At 42.2% G+C, this 16,714-nt stretch overlaps 1 protein-coding gene across 1 annotated transcript in view; it reads left to right on the plus strand.

The window, feature by feature from the left end:
* The window catches only part of LOC144818033 (sodium channel protein 1 brain-like), a 488,227-nt gene that overhangs the window by 236,079 nt on the left and 235,434 nt on the right, over window positions 1–16,714 (plus strand). The gene's annotated exons all lie outside the window — the stretch shown is intronic.

Consider the following 16,714-nt stretch of genomic DNA (forward strand, 5'->3'; position numbering starts at 1 on the left):
GGAACAGACAGCCTTGCAATAGTGAAAAATGAAATTGCCAGTATTTCACTATAAGAACATGCCACGCACACCAGGGCATGTCCTACCTTTCTCATACACAGGGGCACATTGGGCCTAGATTAGGGTTGACTACTATGTAAGAAAAGGGAAGGTTAGGGCCTGGCAAGTGGGTGCACTTGCCAAGTCGACATGGCAGTGCTAGACTGCATGCTGGCACTGTAATGGCAGGCCTTAGTTACATTTACCGGCTGATTATGTGGGTGGCACAAACAGTGCTGCAGGCCCACTACCAGTATTTGATTTACAGGTCCTGGGCACACACAGTGTGCTGTACTAGGACTGACTAGTAAATCAAATAAGCCAATTAGGGAAACACCAATCCATAACAACAATTTAGAAAGGGAGCACTTGCACTTTGGCACTGAACAGCAGTAGCAAAGTGCCCAAAGCATCTAGATCAGTAAAATAACAGGAGGCAAAATCAAAAATACAGGGGACACCCATGCCAGTTATGCCAGGTCTAATAACTACCAACACCACTGCCTCAATCAGTAGAGAAATCCATAACTAGCTTCATTATTACCTCAGCATCTGTCAGCAACAGTCCAACTGACAGCAACATCATCCTTTCTTTATTGGTATTCACAAATACTCACCACCAAGAACAAAGACGGATTCCTCTCATTCTCTACAATAAAACCCTACCAAGCCAGGAGTCTTCATAACTATTACCATCATAGTAGCAACTTCCTCTTTTTAGCCTCATTATTAGAGGCGGGAGGAAATTCACCTTCGCTGGTAGAGTTTGCAGAATTTTGCCTACTCTGCGCTCCACATGGAACGTGGAGTTCTGGCAAACTTCCACCAACTGCCATGTGCAGCTTGCCAATGTTAAGTTGATAAGTGAGAATTTGCAACACCTAGCGCGCTTTTCGAACACTAGAATGCCTCCTGTGAGATTTCTCAATGCGGGCGGTCGTGGTTGAGGAAGCTGCCACTCTAGTAGAAAATCTGACAAAAGCTGCATAAAGAAGCAGTGCCTTCTGGTGCATCACATGGTGCTGTTTGTGTAGAATTTACAGCGCGGAACAAGCTCCCAGCTGTAAAATTCTGCGCGAGCAGTGTGATGTGTCAAATTTCACCTGCTAGCTGAACTCCACAGAATTCCCCAGAGCTTTTATGACTCCGCGGATTTCAGCAGAGTGAAACTCCACAACTTCCACCCAACCCTACTCATTATTGCCCTCCATAAAACAATTACATCTTACTACCCTTAAAGAAACCCCAACTGAACTCAAATGGTCGAACCAGTATGACAGGAATCCCAAGAGATTCCTTTGGCAACCCAAATATCTATAGGAAAAAATGTTGGCTATTTGAATGCTTATTTCCTTTTTGCCACATTTTTTCTTTAATAGGTCGCCTAGGGATTCCCTACCTGTTCGTATAATGAGTTAGTATATTTTATCTGTCCTAGTTGGCAATATTGATTTATTATAACATCTCGCAAAAGAAATGCACATGATTAGTTAAGAAGTATTCTTGCATGGTATATTACTTTTGACTAAAGGATTGCATATTGCAGTGATTCAGCTGGGTTCCTTGCAAACATTGATATACTTGATTCGGAGGAGGTTCTGAGTTCTGTCAGAGTGCTTGTGGGCTTCATTTGCAGACGTATCTTTGATGATATGTGAAAGTGACATCTTGATTTAATTTCTGTTCAGCGAGAAGCCCATCTCCTGGCTTCCGTTTAAAATAATCCAGAATCAGCTTTTGGACTATATGTGGGCATGGTGGGGGCCGAGAGCCGGGCTGGAGAGCATCCCTGAGTGTTTGTATAATTCTTCTGCAACATATATATATAACTCTAAGTTGAGACTGACTGTCTTGTGCCAAGCTACCAGCATTAGTTAATTTGACGTTTTCTTGTGACTTCTCCCTGACGCCGATTGTGGTTTCTGCTTGAGTAAGGTATTACCCCATCAACCAGCAAACCAGTTTCTTAAAGATGCAAACACATAAACGCTGGCAGTTGGAAAAGAATGACTTGGTGGAAGAGATGGTGAATGTATGGGAGACTAAGAAGCACCTCAGTCTCAATGATGAGCATCATTGACATCATAGAGCTCCTTGAACTCCATTCAATCATAGAAAATCCTCGTTCAAGGGTCTGTATGATAGAGGTTTGCCCCTTTGCCAGCCTTTTAATGCCTTCAGGGACTGCCTCTAAAGACACATACTGGTGGAATGGTAGACTGTGCTCAAAAGAGTACTCAGCAGTGTCTGGGGTAAAGTGCATCCTCAGCCACTACTGGCTCTGCAGACAGGCCATTTAAGTAGGAGGTGGAGGGAAGTGAGAGATAGACTCTGGACCTGATGGCAAAGCAGTCAGTTCCATGGTGGGACGGATGGCACCAGGACCTGATGTTGGGAGGGCCTGTTCTCTGGAACTCACCAGTTCTTTCCAGCTAGGGGACCCAATCCCGCACGGTCATCTTGACCTGTGGTGCCTTGACTGACCATTTCTCCCTATGTTAAACCCTCTTGATAGAGGTGGCTGCTCACAGAGTGTGTCTATGTCCGGGTGGCACATTCTCATTTTAGAGGAGATTTCTTGCTCTTCCTCCTTATCTTTGTTTCCTTGGTGGTGTTGGTGTATGCACACAAATATTGCCTGACTTAGAAGTCCTCAACTCACAACATATAGGTGTTGGGCGCCTAAATGTTTGAATAATATCTAAAAGATTACAAAATGCACATAACAAAACTTAGATTATGAGAGATGACACAACAATTTATAACATACACACATATATGATTTAGTAGATTAAGTAGACCAGAACCCTGGGGTGATTTCAGGTCAACCTTGATGGAACGCAGGTTCGATACACCAAACATGTTCTTCTTAGTCAAAGATTTTACCTTCTGACTTCTTAGTCAAGTCAAGTCAAATCAGCTTTATTCGGTGTAAAATGTATACAACCATAAAAGCCTACTAAAAACAAACATTCTTAACCAAAAAAAATAAAATCAAGAAAGGCAATGTACATGTTAAAAAAAATTCAATTGATGTACACTTATTTTTGTAAAATACCAATGATTCACTACTAGAAAGAAAGCATACTAATTGATCAGGGAGTATAATACAAGTTAAAAATTTCCAACTGACATACAATTATTTTATACATTCTATATATTATTATAAAATACACAACAATACAATAAAATCTAGTACCAAATATCCCATGTATAAAGAGATACATCATGTGCAAAATTGCATTTTAAACTAATTCATAAACAAACATAGCTAATTACTCTCATCAAGTTTCTCATATAGTAATGCATCTAGGTGTGATAAATCCTTTCTTTTCCTGACTGCCTTTACTATGAAACGAATGACGGAGTACACAGTTTTCATATTATCCAGGCTGCATGAAAATATAAAAGCATGTTTATAGTCAAAAAGCCTATTAGTTAGAAAAAGTGGTTTTAAAACAGTTTTCCGAATGTCACTATAAAAGGTTCAAAATTGTAAAAAGTGCAACGTAGACTGGGGGTATTTCCATTGCACAGGCAGTTTGGTAAATTGTAAGACCACTTTTCCTTATTAGAGAATGCAGTTATATAATGTAATGTACCAAGTCTAAGTCTATCTTACAACATTTTAGTAAATTATGGATATGCTCTAGCCAGGGGATTTTTTTACAAGGTTCAAGGGCCAGACAGTCCTTTATCAGGTCTGTGGTAAGTTTGATCCATTCTTTTACCCACAACCCTCGCCTGAATGTAAGTCCCGCAATATTAATAAAATCACTTATATATGGTACCGACAGTTCTTTATGTATTATGTAGTTGGCTGTAGAATTTGGGACTGCCAATACTCTTTTTAAAAATGTATTTTCTTGTGTTTGTAAGGACGTGGTATTTGCTCTCCCCCATATCGCTGACCGAAAATAGGCCCCCTTCACACACTTGGTTCTATACAGTGTGAGAATTTCCCTTACAGGTTTATTTCCCATTTTAGCCGAAAACCAAAAAATTCCTTCAATATTTGCTAAAAATTTCAGTTTACATGAGTCAGTGTGTGTTCTCCATGTGCACTTTCTATTAAAAAGAAGACTTAAATTGGAAAAAATTGGAACTCTGCCTATTGCTTCTCCTCCCATGGGGTGTGGTCTATGCTTCAGCTTGGTGTTCCCACATGTCATTACAAAGGTTTTGGTAAGATTTAGCTGTAAATCCTTTTCTAACGTACTGAGCAAATTTCTCAATCTAATGTTGTAGTCCATTCGCTGTCCTTGATAAAAGGACAGCATCATCAGCAAAGAGTAATACCGGGGTAGTGCTTTTTCCAACTTTTGGGGCATCTACAATTTCCTTTTGTAAGAAAGGGTCCACATTATTAATTTATAGAAAAAAAAGCAGTGGCGCCAGTACACAACCCTGACATATTCCCCTTGTAGCTCTAAAATCCTCAGTACATTTGTCCTTTGTTTCAAATCGTACTCTGAAAGTCAGAAAAGTGTAAATCTGGGATAAGTATATGACAATATCAGTTGGTGCTCCTTGCTCTTTCAAAATTTGCCACAATTTGGCATGATTAAGGAGATCAAACGCACTTGTGAGATCTACGAAGCAAAGATGTAGAGCCCCCTCCTTTGCTAGGGTATATTTTCCTATTAGTAACTCCAAATTTAAACACTGTTCTATCGTTCCAAAACCCCTTCTAAACCCATACTGGGCTTCTGAGAGAACATTATTCTCATTGACCCATTCTTCCTGCCTCCCCAGAAGAATTCATCCCATCAAATTCCAGGTTAAGTCAAGAAGGGATATGGGATGGTAGCTATTTGCCTTCCCTCCGTCTCTTTTTAAAAAAAATAGGTAGGATAGTGCTTTCTACCCAAGATGCAGGCAACACCCCCCTATAGCAGCATTTAAAACATTTAATAAAATAGGGGTCCGAAAGTCCATATTACATTTAAAAACATCAATGGGTACCCCATCTGGTCCAGCGGCTTTTCCACTAGCACTTTTTTGAAGGGCAGATTTAATTTCTTCTGGCAAAATTGGTATAGATTTTAAGGGGTCAACTAATATAAAATTACTATTTATTGTTTTGGTGACTTTAACAGCTTCTGGGTTAAAAATACCCTCGAAGTGTGTAATCCAATCTGCAGGAGGCACATCAATTTCTATTCTCACTGTTGCGTTATATTTGTAAAATGGATGGTCAATTATCTTCCAAATTAAAACCTTGTTTCTTGTTTCTGTGGCCTGTACTAAACTGGCCCAAGCATCCTCACGTATTTCACTTTTCCTTTGATTTAAGATAATCTTGTAATCATTACTCAGAGTTCTAATTTTGGCACTATCCCTTGGTTTTACTTTAAGGGTTGTTTTTAAATCCCTGTTTAGCATAGAACATTCCTTATTGAACCATCTTGGATTGTTTTCTTCTTTTTAAGTGTTAAATCACCCGCTATTTCGGTAATAATATTACAAAAGGCATTTATAGTCGCTGTGTCTATGGAGAAGCTATTCATACAGATGTTAATATCCGTTTGTCTTTTCCCTTTCAGGTTATCCAAAAAGGTTGTTGGGTCTATGTCTGACCATTCAATGGAAGCCTCATTGTTTCCTTTAGGTTTTAAATCTGTGTCTGAAGCCTTACCCCTTAGTTTTTGAGCCAGGCTAAGCCTCAGCCTCAGTGTTAGTTGGTGATAGTCACTAAGCAAATTTTCGCTAATTATACATTTTTCCACCAAAAGTATTTGTAGCTATTTCTCCATCTGGATTTTCAGGTTCCATGATTGCTAAATTACATTTAAAAATGCTGGGGCATATTACCAAGCTATAGCGATAATTATCGCTAAGCTTGGTTAGCGGGCAATAAAATATTGCCACACTCCGACGAATTTTACCGCTGAGATACCTTGATATTATCAAGGATTATCGCAAAAGCGGTAAAAATCGTGGGAAATGCATGAATATCGCTGTAAAATCAGCGATATTCATGCATTATCGTGACAATGCGTTTAGTCATGTTATTCACCTTCCATTGGATAACATGGCTAAGAACTGCTCTGGGCTGGCGTTAGCGCGATTATTTCCAAAAGTTGGCAATAGAGGATAGCGATGTTAGCGACTGTTTCCAGTCGCTAACATCTTGGCACGCCCACTCTGCATGTCATTAGCTATAATCATCACTGACATGCTGAGTGGGCCCCTAAATGCCCGCTATCGCCTATTAGCTGTCGCTAACTGGTGTTAGCGACAGCTAGGTAATAGGGCGATGAAATTATCGCCGCTTTAGCGGGAAAAATTCCCGCTAAAGCGGCGATAATGCCCTTGGTAATATGCCCCGCTGGTATTTATTGCTTCTCCATAAGTGTCATGTGGAAAATGAGGGATTAAGTCAGCAAAACAATCACTGTAACCGCATGGTTCACCCAATAAAATATCAAAAGTTTCAGAATTAAAATCATCCGCCCAAATAAGTATATTCTCCCCTCCCAGTTCCTTTACAAAATGCTCCAGATCTTCTTCTAAAGCCTTATTTGCCATTGGTCTAGTGCTATTAAAAATATTACTGTAGAAATTAATTAAAACCATTGTCTGTTTCCCTTCCGAACATAAATATATCAGCTGATAATATTGTGACTTCATATAAACTTCTTTTACTGTCAGAGGCGCAGTAACAGCTATTCATGTCGCTAAGCCTCCTTTTGCTCTCCCCCTTCTAGAGGGGCTAGCATTAGTGCAAATTACTTTAAAGCCATTTATAAAAAAGGGCTCAATATTCCTTGTTTCCTGGGTCTTAATTACATCTCACCACTCTATCGTTTTATACCATTCATCATTATTTATATTACTTTTAATTCCTGCTACGTTCGAAGACATAATATTTGTGGACCTGTGAATTTGTGTACCTAAACAGCTTAAAACGTCTCCCTTCATATCCCTGATAGAGGTATCATACCTAATATGAGGTGTTAAATAACATTGGTCCTCACTAAATATTTGTGAGCATGGGCTACCATCTGACTTATTTGCAATTGGAATGTGCTCTGGGATTCTAACAGAAACACTTTCTGCGTCCTCCCCAGGACAATCAATCTCGTAGCTATTATAAGTAGGGACATTTGACATTGATCTATACAAATTAGGATTAAAACTATTTGCATTAACATTTCTATGACTTGGCCTATAAAAATAACTCAGCGGAATACCAGTTACGGCTTCATCAATATTGGAATTTGTAGCTGTAGCATTATTGGCAAGTGTCTCCATCAAATTCCCTACCAGTTCTTTACAATGGAAATTCACCACCACACAGTCTCCTGCACATTGTTTCATGGAGCCACCCAGCTCACCCTTCTCAGCATTATTATGTTTCTTTGTAATACATTAATATCAATGTTCATATTTACTGTGATCCAGTGTATCACTTGTTTTTTTTAGTGTCTCATAGGATTCACGATTCTTATTTTCCAACCTGGACACATTTTTAAGAATAATAACGTAAGGTGTCGCCTAAGGTGGGAGATGTAAAGGAGGAAGGTGAGGAGGCTTATCCCCAGTGGTGCCTGAGTTCACAATCCTGCTTGGGACATCCATTTTCTTGTATTCTTTAGGTGTTGTGGGGGGAGATTGATGTTCATTAGTCGACCTTTGATTTTGAATGAATCGAGTACTTTCACCTGTAGGGAGCTTGATGGAAATAAGACGTTGCTTAGTTTGGACTGCAGTTGAAATACCAGAGTCTTCTTTCTGCCTTAATGGTGGGTTGTCACTCACAGTGGGTAGTTTCAAATGTTTGGAGGAGATTAGTCCTGATACCAAGTTAGTTAAAAAGGTTACGTCTTTTTGGACCAATTTAATCTCTGACATTACTTCAGTTCAATTTTATCCAATTTAGAGTGCAATTTTTTGCATAATGTCTCAAAATTATGCATCCCTTGGTCTCTCCCTTGTAGATCCCCCCTCCCGTTTGACAGTCCATCTGGCTTACCACCTTTCTTTGCCTTCTCCTTTGTTGTGGATTTCCCGCCCTTACTTTCATCAGAACTATTCTTTGTTTTTTGGTAGTTGTTTTGCTTCTTTTGCTGGTGGTGAAACTAGGTCTGTATTATTAGATAAAACTGAGATCTCCAACGTCGATGTTAGGATGCACAGATTATCTAAATTCGGGGCTATGTCCTTTTTAGTTACAGTATTACTGGCTAGCACTACCTCTGACTCTAAAGCCTTCTCCTTACCAATGGACACATGTTTCATAGAATCACAACTGATATCAGCAGAGCGGCATCTAGTGCTGTTTTAGTCGCCACCAGTTGTTCCTTCACAAGCACAATCTCGCTGTCAATCATACTCACAGCAGATTTTAAATACTTCGTAATGGGCATGTTATCTGAGTGTGGTTCCCCCATAGAGTACGGTTGCTTCCTTTTGCCCATTTTCCCACGTGAAGGGAGACTCAAACAGTTACAAAGCAAACGATGAATCACCTTACCTATGTTAGATCTTTTAACACAGCCAAGGGGGTGGCCCAGCCCTGTCACCTCTTTGCGCTGACGGGCGCAGATCGGCCCTTAGGCTTTACTCGGGTGTAGCTGAGCACGGCCCCCGCGCATCCCGCACCACTGAGGTCGAGGCTGCGCTTTGTAGCGCGATGAACACGCCTCACTGCACAGCTGCTGTTGGGAATTGACGCGGTGCACCCTGGGACTCCGAGTCCCACCAGGGTGTTGCGGGGGCAGAAATTTGTGCTGCAAAGGACCGCAAAAAACATGAAGTTGGCAGGGTGTTCCTTAGCCCAAACGGATCTTGTCCCAGCTATAACGGTGAGCCAGAAGCGAGTCTTAGTCTTTTTTATGGAGCTTGAGGGAGATTGTTGTGCATTTAAACTTTAATGTGTATTAATATCAGTCACTTTGCACCCTAATCCACACATGTATACTGACATGGAGCTATTGAAACAAAACCATTACAATGTGTTTTCTGGGATTCAGTAAGCCCTCAATGCCATCTTGTTCAAAATAGATGCCGTACCATAGTATTCATTCTGTGTTTTTACTACTTACCTGACAATATGCGCAGTAGGATGTGAATTGTTTATTTCTGTATGAGGCTGTCTGTTCTTGAAGAGCTCATTTGAGGCAATCCTTTTGTTACAATCTCATGTTTCTTCTTGCTTGCACGCTGGATTGAATTTATTCACAGTGGTTCTCTGTTGTTTATGTAGCTTTTTTGTTCTTATACCACCGGTACATATTAGGTCAGATGGAGTGAACTAATGTGCCTGTTGTGGTTGGTACTAAGGTGATCGGATTATGTGACTTTTTAAAATGTGGAAATGTGATTTGTTTGACTAATGATCATACCATCCTGACTTTGCAATTTGTGTAATTGTCATGGAAGAAAACTGTATATAAACCCTTGTATTTATGGGTGAGCAAACAGTTCTTTTTGAGACCTTTTCTGAGTTTCTTGGGGTACTGTCTGACAAATTGATTTTGCTACACATTTAAAACTTAGCATTTCTCAGATTTTTGCCCATTATTTTATTATTCTGTTTTACCATAATTCATGGCAAATGCCTTCTACATAATTTATTGAGTTTTCAGCTTCATCTGCATTTGTTATTTCTGTATCATAACCTTAAATTCTGTAATGAACTTTCACGGTTTTCTGATATCTAATCTCAAACTCTCTTTCTGAGCTAGCCTTTTCTTATTCATTGTATTTCGATATGCTGTTTTGAATCTCTATAGACACAGCCTCATGGACTTTGAGTTTAGCACCATTCCGATTTCGATTTGTTCTATGTTTGGGCGCACTACTATCATGCAGATTTACTTAGGGCCCTTCACTCCCACCAGCACAAATCCTCCAGTAGTTAAACCTGAAGCTGTATCCGAGGATGGTGCCTCAAAATCGGAAACATTTGCCATGTGGTCCGCCAGATAGCTTCATAGGTCTTGAAAGTCCGAAAACCTTCTGAGTCCGAAACATTATGAGTTTCTCAAGCTGCTCCTCTGGGTCCCTTCTAAGGCTCCCAGGACCTCTTGGACCACACTCAGGGGCTAGGACTCACTCCAGCTGAGCCCACCAGCAAGGTCTAGTCCGGGTCCAGTTGGTACTGGTCACTGTAGGAAAAAAGTTATTGGCATCATGTAGGTTCCCTGTAGCCACACTAGAGGTCATTCAACTGACCCTTGGAGTCCACGTTTTTGTCCCAGGTGCATGAGGGAGCTTGCCCAGTCCTTAAGGGCTCCTCTCAGACCACAAACAGCAGCTCTTATGATCTTCCCCAGGTCCAGGACGGGTGCTACTTTTTTGGTTGGTGATAGCCAGTGAGTGGGGGTGAGTTCTGAACAATCCCTAACTAATCTGAAAAAAGTTCCCGGAGGCAAACCTTCCCACTTATCAGCAAATCCTTTTCATCCTACTGCAATAAATCTCACAGTGCCCCCACTTCTAAAATCCAAGATGGAGAAACCTTTTTTACTTTGTGCAGACCTGTTATTATTTTATGTTATGTTATGTTATGTTATGTTATGTTATGTTATGTTATGTTATGTGAAGAACGGTCTGATGTGCAGGGGCAGGACATTCCAGGCTTTAGGAACAAGGCAGGAGAAGGCACAACCACCGGATCTAGTTCTGAGTATACAGGGGGGTGCAAGTAGGAGTCTCATTGAGTGAAGGTGTTTGGTCCCACCACCGTGGTTGCTTGACACATCCACCTCAGACCCCTCCACCAGTGTTGCTTGCCTCCTCTTCTCCTGCCAGAAAAAAAACAGCCAAAAGTCAAGAAAAAGTGTTTCAAGATGCGCCAAACATGCAAACTATACTGCACTAGCTGCTCCGCATGGCCATTTTGACACTGTACTCATGCCGGGCCACCTGGCGAACTTCAACTAGATGACAGATAATTAAATGATATTTTTGTGACGGAATAGAATAATGTCATAATAAGAAAATGGATCACTGCCCTCACAGTCAGTACTGGCCATGTCATATTGCTTTTTTTCTCTAATCATCAGCCAGGCTGCACAGCAGTAGCACTACTTTACAACATGGCTAAAATAAATTGACAAATCCAATAACTCTCCCATAGGTGAGACCTATTGCTTTGCTAATTCTTTGTAAACTCTGAGGGTATTTTTCAAACCTCATTAAGGTCAAGCACTGGCTGGCAGGAGCAAACAGGCTAATTAGCCTCCAGGTGCTACGGGCAGGGAACGGGTAACTTTCTAAAATTTACTTTTCCTAAATAATTGTTAAAAATCTAACCACTGATAAATTAGACTTTTAATACATATGAAAAATAGTCTCTGAATGTTTATTTCAGACAGTGTCCTGTCAAATGTTTCAGATTAATGTTTATAATCAGAGGTTTGACATTTTCTTGGACTTAACTACAGCCGTGCTAGTAAAAGTAGCTATAGGGGCCTCATCACTGAAGGAACATGCCAATTTGTATTTTGCGCATGTGTTATTTTAAAATATCAGGCACCCTCCCATGTGGGCAATAAGGTGTACTGAAGGGTGACCCATTAAGATTTATTAGGAGGGTTTCCCGCTAGTCAAAAATGGCTATTTTGGTATGTCTGACAGAAGGTTTTTACACTGTTGCAGTCAGGCTAAACATGGTAGCCATGTTTTACACACCTCTCTGTTGATGCAGAATAGGTTCTGCAGTCAACAGGTGAGATTTACCTTCAAGTCTCTTGGTGCATTTTCTATACTTTACACTAGGTACTTACAGGTAAATTAATTATGTCAGTCAACTAGAAACCAGCTTTATCATGTATAAAGAAAGAGGGAGCACAGGCACTTTAATCCTGTTTAGCTGGGGACACAGTGCACCAGGTACTAAACCTAACAAAAATAGGGTCCTAAAGTAAAAAGGCAAAACATCTGGGCTGATCACGCAGAAAAGGCAGATTGCCTACACGTTCCCTTCTCAGTAGTAGGTTTCCAACTATAATTATGCAGATTAATCAGTAACTTTGTTGTATTATTAAGCTAAGATGTCCTACTGAGTAGATGTATGCATGTGATTTACCCTTTATTGTTATTACACGTTCCTAAAATGTCAGGGATAACATCCACAGTGCAATAAGGAGATAAGGACAAAATAACAGTAACGTGCACATTTGTTTTCGCTACGTTTTATTTATTGTAAGGTTGGGTGTAACTTGGGTAATTTGTGATAGCGTAATCAAGCAAAATTACAACAAAATTACGCACGATTATGCAACGTTTCTTGTTGCTGTGCTTCTGCAGTAGGATTTTTGTGCCAAATTACTTCAGTGTAATTAAAACTTCGCCCAGGCCTCATTTTTTGGGAGAAACAGAGGGGCATATTACCAAGGCCGGCGAAATGAAATTATCGCCGCTTTTGCGGCCGTTTTCGGTCGCAACGCGCCGATAATTTCATCACCCTATTAGCTTTTAGGTGATAGCGAGCGGTTTGGGGTCCACTTTGCATGTCAGCAATATTTATCGCTAATGACATGCAAAGTGGGCGTACCCAACCTTTTAGCGACTGAAAGCAGTCGCTAACATCGCTATCGCCTTTTATCAAACCAGGCGTAGCAATTAAAATATTCGCGCTAAGCGCAAATATTGCCAAATCCTAACGCCTGCTCAGACCACTTCTTAGCCTGTATATCCAATGGGAGGTGGATATTCAGGTTATGTCCCTATTAGCGATAATGCCTGAATATCGCTGAATTTTCAGTGATATTCACGCATTTCGCCGCTATCGCCGGATATTTTATTGCTTTGGAGATAAACGTTAATAATAGGATGTTATCTCTGAGATAAAATCCGGCGATGCGCGGCGATAAAAAAAATGTCGCTAAGCCTATTTAGCGATAAATTTCGCTAGTTGTTGATAATATGCCCCAGAGTGAGTTCTACGTTGTTTGCATGTGCTTCAGAGACCAATGGAGTGAATACAAATAGTAAGGTCAACATCATGGGCTCCATTCAGAATGATTTTGCTAAGAGTAGGAGTGACCTACTTTTGCATTGCACCTGGTAATTAGGAGAAGTAAGCCAGATGTACTCCAGGAGTAAGCCACTTCACAATCTTTGTGAAGTGGGCTAAATATATTTATGATTGTGTTCAGGTGTTATGTGTAATCGCACATAACTTTGCATCAGAGTAAAAAGAATGGACATGTGTAATTTTTTCTGTTTTTGCGAAAAGAACTGCAACAGCAAAACGAAAGACAGACAATAATCTTAAATCTCCTTTACTCTGCTAGTATGCTAAAACAGTTGTGTAGAAAAGAATGTAGCGCACAGATGACATTTTCATACCGCCCAATCTTAGCAGAGGCCCCAAAACTGATTGAAACAAAACATGTGCAAGTCTTTTCCCTCTGCCCTGGAAAAGCCTTAATCATTGTCAATATGTCTGTTTCCCGTTAGGTCCTGATTTATAGCTCCACTGGGTGCACTCCTTGCCCCATGCTGATTTGGGGCACATTGATGTTCTGGTAGATATACACTTCAGAACGAAGGATTGTCGAGTGCAAACTGAGATGACTTAAGCAGCAGCCTGGTTTATGGCCTATGAGAGCCCCTCCCCTATGACATATGCTGTTCTTGACATTCCATGTGGGTGTGCTGTAGTCGGTCTCTTCGCCCACTGTAGCAACCAGTGTTGTACAATAACACAAGAGTGCAATTTGTGTGCAAAGAAAGAAAAAAATTCACTTGCTAAAACATGCTGATAAAGATGACAATGAACAAAGGAAATTCTCGTTACTCATCGGGACAGTCAAAGGCAGAAAATATTTGATTAATAAACAGTGAGGAATGGGAACAGCCTTTAATTTGTTGTGTGGCTTCATTCATTTAAAATAAAGATCCCGGCGTCTTCGCATTGTAATTGCTCATTTCAGGGCTGAGTCACTGAAGATCATCGTGTCGAGTGAGGTATGTAGTTGACTCAACAATTGCTAAAGGTATTCCGTATATCATATTGGTATTGTCATAGTGAGTGACTTTGTAAACCGAAACTGCTTCCTGTTATCTGCAGTTTCTATTTTCAAAGTGATATTTGATATTAGCTATTTTCAAACGCTAAAACCCTGCGCGATAAAGAGTTTTGTGTCGCAAGACTCGGGTCCGCTTCCGTTCCTTCTTTGGAACAAAATAATGGCGTGGCGTCACTAGAGGGGTGCGGGGGGGGGAGGGGGGGGCCCGCACCGGGTGACACCAACACATGGGGTGACACCAATCTGCACTGCAGCCTCGCCTCTGCTCTCACCTTTACTGTCGCTCCCTGTGCAAGCTTGTTCCATCCTAATGCTGTTCACACTCGCCAGCGTCTCGCAGGAGATCTGCAATGCTTCACTACAATTTTCTTTGCTCACAAGGCAACTGTATAGCAGCCTAGCTCATCTGAGGGTGCATGGTTTCCTATTTTTCAGTATCTTGCAGTCTTCAGTTTTCCAGTGAACAGTTCCAAATTTCAGCTTGCTCTTCACTACAGTGCCACCCACCTGTTGCTCGCACTCTTGTTTATACAAATCCAGGGAAGACAGATGGAGTACGAGAGAGAGGGAGACAGAGGGAGCTAGAGGGAGTAATACAGAGAGAGGGAGCTGGAGAGAGCAAGACAGAGAGAGAGGGAGCAAGAGGTAGTAACAAAGGGAGAGAGGGAGCTAGAGAGAGCAAGACAGAGAGAGAGGGAGCTAGAGGGAGGTAGACACAGAGAGAGGGAGCTAGAGGGAGTACGACAGAGAGAGAGGGAGCTAGAGGGAGTAAGACAGAGAGAGAGGGAGACAGAGGGAGCTAGAGGGAGCAAGAGAGAGGGAGCTAGACAGAGAGAGGGAGCTAGAGGGAGAAAGACAGAGGGAGAGGGAGCTAGAGGGAGTAAGAGAGAGAGAGGGGGAGATAGAGGGAGCTAGACAGAGAGAGGGAGCTAGAGGGAGTAAGACAGAGAGAGAGGGAGCTAGAGGGAGTAAGACAGAGAGAGAGGGAACCAGAGGGAGCTAGAGGGAGTAAGACAGAGAGAGGGAGCTAGAGGGAGCTAGACAGAGAGAGGGAGCTAGAGGGAGTAGGACAGAGAGAGAGGGAGCTAGAGGGAGTAAGACAGAGAGAGGGAGACAGAGGGAGCTAGAGGGAGCAAGACAGAGAGAGAGGGAGCTAGACAGAGAGAGGGAGCTAGAGGGAGTAAGACAGAGAGAGAGTGAGCTAGAGGACGCTAGACAGAGGGAGCTAGAGGGAGTAAAAGAGAGAGAGGGAGCTAGAGGGAGCAAGACAGAGTGAGAGGGAGCTAGAGGGAGTAAGACAGAGAGAGAGAGCTAGAGGGCGCAAGACAGAGAGAGAGGGGGCTAGAGGGAGTAAGAGAGAGAGAGAGAGCTAGAGGGAGTAAGAGAGAGGGGGCTAGAGGGAGTAAGACAGAGAGAGAGGAAGCTAGAGGGAGTAAGACAGAGATGGAGCTAGAGGGAGCAAGACATAGAGAGAGAGGGAGCTAGAGGGAGTAAAACAGAGAGGGAGCTAGAGGGAGCAAGACAGAGAGAGAGGGGGCTAGAGAGAGTAAGACAGAGAGAGGGGAAGCTAGAGGGAGTAAGACAGAGAGGGAGATAGAGGGAGCAAGACAGAGAGAGAGAGGGAGCTAGAGGGAGTAAAACAGAGAGAGGGAGCTAGAGGGAGCAAGACAGAGAGAGAGGGAGCTAGAGGGAGTAATATAGAGAGAGGGAGCTAGAGGGAGTAAGAGAGAGAGAGGGAGCTAAAGGGAGTAAGAGAGAGAGAGCGGGAGCTAGAGGGAGTAAGACAGAGAGAGGGAGCTAGAGGGAGTAAGACAGGGAGGTAGAGGGAGTAAGACAGAGAGAGTGGGAGCTAGAGGGAGTAAGACAGCGAGAGAGGGAGCTAGAAGGAGTAAGAGAGGGAGCTAGAGGGAGCAAGACAGAGAGAGGGAGCTAGAGGGAGTAAGACAGAGGGAGAGGGAGCTAGAGGGAGTAAGACAGAGACAGAGGGAGCTAGAGGGAGTAAGACAGAGAGAGAGGGAACCAGAGGGAGCTAGAGGGAGTAAGACAGAGAGAGGGAGCTAGAGGGAGCTAGACAGAGAGAGGGAGCTAGAGGGATTAAGACAGTACCTAGCGCCATACATTTCCGGCAGAGGTGGTCCATGCCATGCGGTAAGTCGTGAGGGGATAACACCATGAGTTACCCGCACCGGGTGACACCAACCCCAGTGACGCCCTATTTAACATCCAAAAATATTACAGGCACGGTGGTCCGACTGGTCTGTACTGGCACCGAGGTATGCTATAAAAAAATGAAAATGCACATTTTATCTAGAAGTAAAGCAACAAACACCTTCTGTACTTCCACATCCCACTGCCATGTTTATCGTGGCACGAGTAAGGCGTTCTGTTCTAAGAAGCGCACTACACTCATCAAGAAAACAAGGCAGTGGACTGCAAAGCTTGGTGGCTCCAGCTACTTCTACCGGGACTCAGATGATCACCCATAGTGAATTTATTTATTTATTTATTTAGTGTATTTATAGAGCGCAGTCCTGTCAACCAGAGGGCATCCTGGCGCTTGAACTAGAGCAGTGGCACTATTCACTTACACAGCAGAACCTTCAGACTAACCCGAGTGTGGTTTGTGGAGAGTAGCAACATGGAAGGCAAGAGGCAGAAACTGATTGAAGAGTATAAGTGATAAGCAT

Source organism: Lissotriton helveticus, chromosome 2_1, assembly GCF_964261635.1.
Source record: "Lissotriton helveticus chromosome 2_1, aLisHel1.1, whole genome shotgun sequence".
NCBI lineage: Eukaryota > Metazoa > Chordata > Amphibia > Caudata > Salamandridae > Lissotriton > Lissotriton helveticus.